Genomic DNA, 8,511 nt, shown 5'->3' on the forward strand with positions numbered 1-8,511 from the left:
CAACATGGTCACGACATCAACCCCGGTGCCGGCCTATCGCAAATAAATCTCATGTGATTGCCGCAAGTTTGGTCTCTCGTGAGTCATTGGGTGGTCGTGTTATCCCGAGACTTGAGTAAGGATCTCCCCAGTCTGGGGGTCTTTCAGTACACTCAAGTGACCAATGACTGCCTTCTAAGTCAGGTGGCGAGCAGCCCTAAGTTCATATCTAGGAACTTAAAAGAGGAGTATCACAAGTAGTTTCAAAGCAGGTTTACAGAAGGAAGACAGTGGGATTGTAAGGAAGTACAGAAAAATCTAAACAAACAAACAAACAAACAAAAAAACAAAAACCAACAGTAAAAACCAAAATACTGGGGGTCACTAGGTGATTAGGGAGGATCTAGGTGTGTTCAAAAACAAGTCAAGGTCATTGGTTGGGGCAGGTCAAGCTCCAGGAAACAGACTTAAAACAGAAACTCAGCTTGTACAGTAAGTAGAAACTTATTTTTAACAATATAGCATAATGGCTCTTGCCGTCAAAATGGAGTAAGGCAGTTATCTCGGGTGGAGGCATCATTTGTTATTATTGCTTTTGCTTTTATTTTGTTTTGTTTGACACAGGGTTTCTGTTATGAAACATAATGATAGCAGGCAAGGTGTACCTGGCAGGCCCATGCCAAAAAGTCCCCCTAAGAAATCAAACCGTGCTACAGATCTGGTATAAAGAAGGTTTATTTGGGGGAAGGGGAGGGGGTGAGGGCCTGGAGAAGGGGTGGGGCAGAGCCAGGAGGGTTGAGAATGGGGACAGACCTATTATATACTGTCCAGCTATCTTTACCTGGACACAGAGCAGAAGATGATGTAAGCTGTTGCTAGGTCCCTGGATAACCTGTAGGCCAACAGGTTCTCTATATCCTGGCTGTCCTGGCCTTGCTTTGTAACCAGAGTGGTCATGAACTCACAGAGATCAGCTGCTTCTGTCTCCTAAGTGCTGGGATTATCAGTGTATTCCATGATGCCTGGCCAGACTCATTTAATGAATACTAAGTGCCTCATGAATTGAATCTCTAGTCTCTAAAATATGAAAATCTCTTCTTCAGAGTTTGAAATAAACTCTTTATCCCTGAATTTCTTTGCTGTATTCAGAGAGACTCCATGTTACTTCCCCTTCCAGTTCTACAGGATGGCTGCAGAGTACTGAGTCAATCCACCAATTCACACTGGCTCACATGTGGTCAGAAGTCTTGACTAATACAGAGTCTCTAAGATTGATTCTTAGCAACTCAGTATATGATTCTTGGTGAATTATTAATGAAATCTCCATTCTTAAAGCAATTGCATTATTTAGGACAAATCGTTTAATCTTGCTTGTTAGCGGAAAGACTGAAAATCAAAGATTGAACCTACAGGTAAAGTCTAATCAATTCATGACAAATTATTAGTGCCTGATTGCTATTTAAGGTTCACAAGCATACGAATCTAAAATGTTTCTTTTTGTAACCATTCTACGTTTCTTAACCTAAGCAACTGAGTTATTAAAAAATGGGAACAAAAGAATACATATAAAATCCAATTCCTAAGAAAGTTAGGAGACTAGGTAAGTCTGTCCTACAAATTTGAATTTTGTTTTTCTGTAATAACAGTACCAAATCTTAGGTCATTGGTGTGTATGTCTCCTTCATTAAGTATTGATGAAGCCAACATGCTAATCCATTTCAATGCCTCTGCAAAGAACAAATTAATCAATAGTGTGGTCTATTGCTAGAATCCATACAAGTACAGATTTTTTTGTTTTGTTTTGTTTTGTTTTTTCAAGACAGGGTTTCTCTGTATAGCTCTGGCTGTCCTGGAACTAACTCTGTAGACCAGGCTGGCCTTGAACTCAGAAATCTGCCTGCCTCTGCCTCCCAAGTGCTGGTATTAAAGGTGTGCACCACCACCGCCCAGCCACAAGTACAGATCTTAAGTGAAGCTCAGTCAGCACATAGAAGTTCATGCAGGATGTCCTATTTCTAAGACAGACTCTCTGGTCAGTCCTCTTAGGACACTTCCTTACCTCCTTGGTAGAGCCATTTTTGTTATATCATGTAGATAAGTTTCCAGCTCAGATCATTTGGATTCCAAGAAAGAGAAAGGTGTCCAGGCTGCTAAAGATATAAGCTGGGCCAACAGCTAGAGGGGAGAACTGATGACACAGAAAACTACTGAACTAGACTGTTGTGTGGGCAGAAAGATGTATTGGGGATCCAACTGACAAGACCCTCTCTGGGTAGGAAGTGTGAAGTTGGACCTCCCACGATGTATCTGTTATATTGACATATGCTTTTGGAGGGACCATTAGTGTTTCTTTGAGAAAGGTATGTTTAATGTGAGTTTAGCCAAAGCTGCATTTCCTTTTCTTTCATGTTTCATTGAACTACAAATTCAACATGGGAAAGTCCAATAATAGTAGTTTTGACTTTTATTAGACAGCATTAGTAGTAATATATACAAATATATATTGTATATGTGCATGTATATGTATACATATGTATATGTGTATGTATACATACCCTTGTTTAACTATGTATTATATATATGCATGTATATATATGCATATATATATATTAAAATGAAACAGAATAACCAAACCAGAGTGCTAAGAAGTGAAATGCAAATAAAGTACTTAAAGTAGTTTAGATTTTGTTATACCTGTTCCACGATGGCTGAATACCTAAGATGAAGCAAGCTTTAAAGGCATAAGTAGGTTTCTTCTACTAGGGACATAGACCTCTTAGCAACATAAGGAATCTAAAAGTTTATGTGGTTATTAAAATGCAAAACCACTGCTGTTAGTCTTTACTTGAGAAGAATGACTCTTTGGGAGAAGGGAGAGAGGGCATTGAGGACATTTAAAATCTGATCCCTTTGCCCATCTCTAATAAACAAAGTATTATGAACGCCCTTCTTGGGTTCCATGGTGTGGCAGCATTAGGGTGTTTAGTGACTTCAACAAATGTATTAAAATCCCTTACACTCTGCAAACTGTGTAGAAATGTAAGATGATGTGAAAGCCCAATGTGGACCCTGCAGGCAGCCAGGAAGAAGGAGATGGAGGGTGGCTGTAGACATTATCTCATCAGCATCTCACCCCTCTGCTCCTGGGGTAGAGGCTTTAGTAACTTGCAGTTGGTTTGGAAATAGTGGGCTTCTAAGTAGATGACTGTGTTCAAGGAACAAGAATACAGCAGACAAAAGGTAGACAGGAGAAGCTGAAGAAACAGCTTTCTAGGTTGTGGTTAAACTCTGAGCAGTACCTATTCTGCTTAGAGACTGAGCATTAAAATAGAGATAATGGGCCAGAGAAATATGGCTAGGGACACAAAGGCTTTCATTGTCCAGCCTGACTACTTGAATTCAGGTCCCAGGACCTATATAATAGAAGGAGGGAGCAGACTCTGGCAAGCTGTCTTCTGATATCCGTATTCATTCCTTGACATAAGCTTACATGTGCGTGTACACAGACACTCACATATATATTATATATAAATCCATATAAAAATTTTTATATGGAAAAATTAGGAAAAGTTACCAATCATTGCAGAAGGAGGCCTGTTGCTTCCTTATGTTAAGTGTGCTTGCCCAGCATGTGCATGAAAGTAAGAACAAACAAAACCCAGCAAATCTTGTTCTTACAAGTACAAACATTGGCAAAGTATCCTTATGGTTTCAGAAATAAATATTAAATTTCCTTTTCTACTTCCTTGTTTCTTAACAACTAGATCAATTGTTTAGATCGTACTAGAAATTATGTGAATAGAAATTGTTTTGTATAAGTTATTATCGGAGCGACATTTAGAGTATCAACAAAATAAATAGAACAATGGTTTAATTTATGATAAGATGTGCTTTCTAACCAAATTTGAAGGAATGCACTCTGAATGTGAATTTAAAAATCATTTTAATGGAGCATTGAACTTTGAGTTTCAGGGTGCAATATAATCTCTGACCACCAGGTAGCAGACGAGTGCCTTGAAAGAAACCCTTGTCAATCATTACTAAATGACAGGAAAAATAAAAAGTAGGCATGGGTGACCCAATGTCTCTTTCACTTAGAAATAAAGATTTTCCATGAAAAAGTCTAACGTCCCTTCACAGTAAAAGTTTTGGAGAGATTAGGGATACAACATACATTCCTTGATATAATAAACACAGCTACAGCGAGTCTATACTCAAGGTCAACTTAAGGAGAGAAACTCAAAGCATTTATACTAAAATCAGGAACAAAATAAGGCTGTCCTCCTCTCTGTACCTATTTCCAATGTAGCATTGGAGGTCTTACCTAGATCAATAAAACAACTGAAGGAGATCAAGGGGATACAATGGTAAGAAAACTCAAAATGGCTTTATGCACAGATGGTGTGATAGTATACATAAATGGCAGTAAAATTTTCACTGGGAAACTCCTACAGCTAATGAACACTACTAGCAAAGTAGCTGGGAAAAGAATAATTCACAAAAATGTTACTGTATACAAATGAGAAATGAACTGAAAAATAAATCAGGGAGACAATACCTTTCTCAATAACTTCAAGTGAAAGACTTGTATGATGAAAACTTAAAGACATTGAAGATAACAGAAGATGGGAAGATCTCCCATGCTCACAGTTAATAAAATTAAAACAGTAAAAATATCCATCCAACCAAAAGCAATCCACAGATTCAATGCACTCTCTACCAAAATTCTAATACAATTCTTTACAGATCTTGAAAGGACAATTTCAGCTTCATATGGAAATAACAAAAAAATAAAACAAACAAACAAAAAAACTGGATAGCTGATGAAATAATCCTACTGGAGATTATCACCATCCTGATCTCAAATTGTACTATAGATCTATAGTAGCTATATTAACAAAATCAGCATTGATAGTGGTACAAAGATAGACAAGTCAGTCGATGGAACTGAGTTGAAGACCCAGAAATAAGTCTACACACCTATGGTCATCTGATTTTTGATGAAAAATCCAGAAACACATGCTGAAAAAGGACAGCATCTTGTCCAAATGGTGCTGGTCAAACTAGATGGCTTCATGTAGAAGAGTGTAAATACATCCAAACTTATCATCATACTTTACAAAATACAACTTCAATGTATCAAAGACCTTAATGTAAGATCAGATACATTTCATCTGATGGAAAAGAAAATCAGAAAAAGCCTTGAACTCATTGGCATAGGAAAATAATTTGTGAACAAAACACATTTAGCACAGGCATTTATATCAACTATAAATGGGACCTCATGAAGCCATTAAGGTTCTGCATAGCAAAGGAGACTAACAATCAGACAAAGCTGTAACCTACTGAATGGGAAAACATTTTTCCAACTACATAACTACAAATATTTAAAATATTTAAACTCTAGCTTGTTAATTATAATTACAAAAATCAACAAAATTGAAGCAAAACACTTACTGAAGACAAAATTAAATGAGCTATTCTTAGGTGTATGTGCCCACCATGATAGATACCTTTAATTTATAGGTGCCAATCAATGAATGTGATAAAAATCCTCCCCAGGTTTTGCTTAGCAGTCCTTCCTTAAAAGATAATTACCATCTTCTAAAGAGTTCAGCTGGAGAGCAGAACTTTGGACCTGTCCTTTGGACCCTCCTAGTTCCTTAGCTTTCACACACTCTACTGCCCCATCCCCTATCACACACTGGCTTCTCCCTCCCTCCCTCCCTCCTTCTCTCCCTTCCCTTTTATAACTGTCATGGAAAATATAATGACCAGCCAGTGGTTTCTTTTAGTAGTCTCAGAGTTTCAGACACACATTTAAGTTTTTATCCATTTTTTAGTTGATTTTTCTTCACAGAAAGAGACAGGTGTCTAGCTTCACACAGGAGGATATTAAAACCACGTGTCCTGGAAGCTTCTGCCCCATAAGTATGCTAGAAGATTCTGAAGGTGGAACGAGTTAGACGCCAGATTCTAGTTTGAAAGGGCATTCCTTCATATCGACTATTGTCCTATTGAACACAACCTTGTGCAAAGAATTGAATTGTTTCTACAGATGAATTTCTTTCTTTCCTTCTTTCTTTCTTTCTTTCTTCCTTCCTTCCTTTCTTTCTTTCTTTCTTTATTTTTTTGGTTTGTTGAGACAGGGTTTCTCTGAGTAGCCCTGGCTGTCCTGGAATTCACTCTGTAGACCAGGCTGGCCTCAAACTCAGAAATCTGCCTGCTTCTGCCTCCCAAGTGCTGGGATTAAAGGCATGTGCCACCACTGCTCAACTATAAATGAATTTCTTAGTTTTTACTTAAGATGATATCGATTAGATAGAATAACATGTTTGCTGTGGTTTAAAGCTCTTTCTCTGATAAGCATTAATGTGTAGGAGTAGATACCAAGAAGACATTCAAATCTTAGAACATCTGAACTACATCCCTGACCCAGACTCAGCATTTCAGACTTTGGCCATTTTTTTTTTTTTTTTGATTTTGGAGATTTTTGCCTCTGCATAGTTATATATTTTAAGGCTAAGACTGAAGTTGCAAGTACAAATCTAAATTTATTTATTTATTTATTTATTTATTTATTTATTTATTTATAGAGACAAGGTTTCTTCACTAGTGTAGTCTTAGCTGGCCTTGAATTCACAAAGATCTACTTGCCTCCTCTGTGCTGGTATTAAAGGAGTGGTGCTCCGGTACCAGCCCCTTATGAATTTATATGCTAGTGGTAAAATAAATAAGATGTAAGGTAACATTTAAATGATGTTAGATGTTCCTAGTGAGAGGAGTAAAAGAACAAGATGGAGATGCAGAAAGTGTAGAGGAGTTAGAGATGATCAAGAAGCATAGCTATGCTCTGAGAAAGTGATACTTTTGTTAAATAAGGGGATGGGCTGGAGAGATGGGTGCATGGTTAAGAACTCTAGCTGCCCTTTCAGAAGGCTCAGGCTTAACTCCCAGAACCCACACAACTCACAACTATCTGTAACTGAAGTTCCAGAGGCCTTTCCCAGCTCCTGTGGACACCAGGCGCACAGATGTACACCCAGGCAAAACCAATACATACCAAATAAATAATAAGTAAAAATTATAATAATTAAAAAAACCCTACCAACCAAAGGGCAGGCATGGCCTGGACCTAGCCTCCTCACTCATTTGCAGCAGATATGCAGCTTGGCCTTCCTGTGGGTCCACAACAACTGGATCCGGGTTGGGGGGGTAGGGCTGTCCTGGTTTCTGTGGCTTGCCTGTAGAGCCTGCTCCACTAACCGGGCTGCCTGACTGACTTCAGTGGAAGAGGATGCACCCAACCCTACAGAGATTTGATGTGCCAGGGTAGGTTGGTATGCAGGGCCTCCCCATTCTCAGACGTGAAGGGAAAGGCCAAGAGGAGGGGCTGTATGAAGGGGGTGCAAAGTCAGGACGCAAACTGAATAAATAAATTAATGAATGGGCTGAGCAGAACTTGGGCACAAACTCATCAGCCAGTTCTACAACACCCAGAGGAAGCTCTACTCCCAGGCACTCTAACAAGCCCAGGATCACAGGATCCCAGAATCACAGGATCACAGAGACAGCTAGACTCTGAGGAGTTCTGACTCAACCAGGATCACAGGAAGGACAGACTCCACTCAGATTTAGCAAGAGCAGGTAGCACTAGAGATAACCAGATGATGCGGGGCAAGCATAAGAATATAAGCAACACAAACCAAGGTTACTTGGCATCATCAGAACCCAATTCTCCCACCATTGCAAGTCCTGGACACATCATCACACTGGAAAAGCAAGATTCAGATCTAAAATCATTTCTCATGATGAGGATACAGGACTTTAAGAAAGACATAAATAACTCCCACAAGGAAATACAGGAGAACACAGGTAAACAGCTAGAAGCCCTTAAAGAGGAAACACAAAAATCCCTTAAAGAACTACAGGAAAACACAATCAAACAGGTGAAGGAAATGAGCAAAAACATCCAGAATTTAAAAATGGAAATAGAAACAATAAACAAATCAGAAAGAAAGACAACCCTGCAGATAGAAAACCTAGGAAAGAAATTAGGAGTCAGATGCAAGCATCACCAACAGAATACAAGAGATAGAAGAGAGAATCTCAGGGGCAGAAGACACCATAGAAAACATTGACAAAACAGTCAAAGAAAATGCAAAAAAGCAAAAAAAGCTCCTAACCCAAAACATCCAGGAAATCCAGGATGAAATGAGAAGATCAAACCTAAGGATAATAGGAATAGAAAAGAGTGAAGTCTCCCAATGTATTGGGCCAATAAATATCTTCAACAAAATTATAGAAGAAAACTTCCCTAACCTAAAGAAAGAGATGCCTGTGAACATACAAGAAGCCTACAGAACTCCAAATAGACTGGACCAGAAAAGAATCTCTCCCATCACATAATAATAAAAACAGCAAATGCACTAAAGAAAGAAAGAATTTTAAAAGCAGTAAAGGAAAAAGGTCAAGTAACATATAAAGGCAGGCCTATCAGAATTACACCAGACTTCTCACCAGAGACTATGA

Source organism: Mastomys coucha, unplaced genomic scaffold (genome assembly GCF_008632895.1).
Source record: "Mastomys coucha isolate ucsf_1 unplaced genomic scaffold, UCSF_Mcou_1 pScaffold4, whole genome shotgun sequence".
In the NCBI taxonomy this organism is placed as follows: Eukaryota; Metazoa; Chordata; class Mammalia; order Rodentia; family Muridae; genus Mastomys; species Mastomys coucha.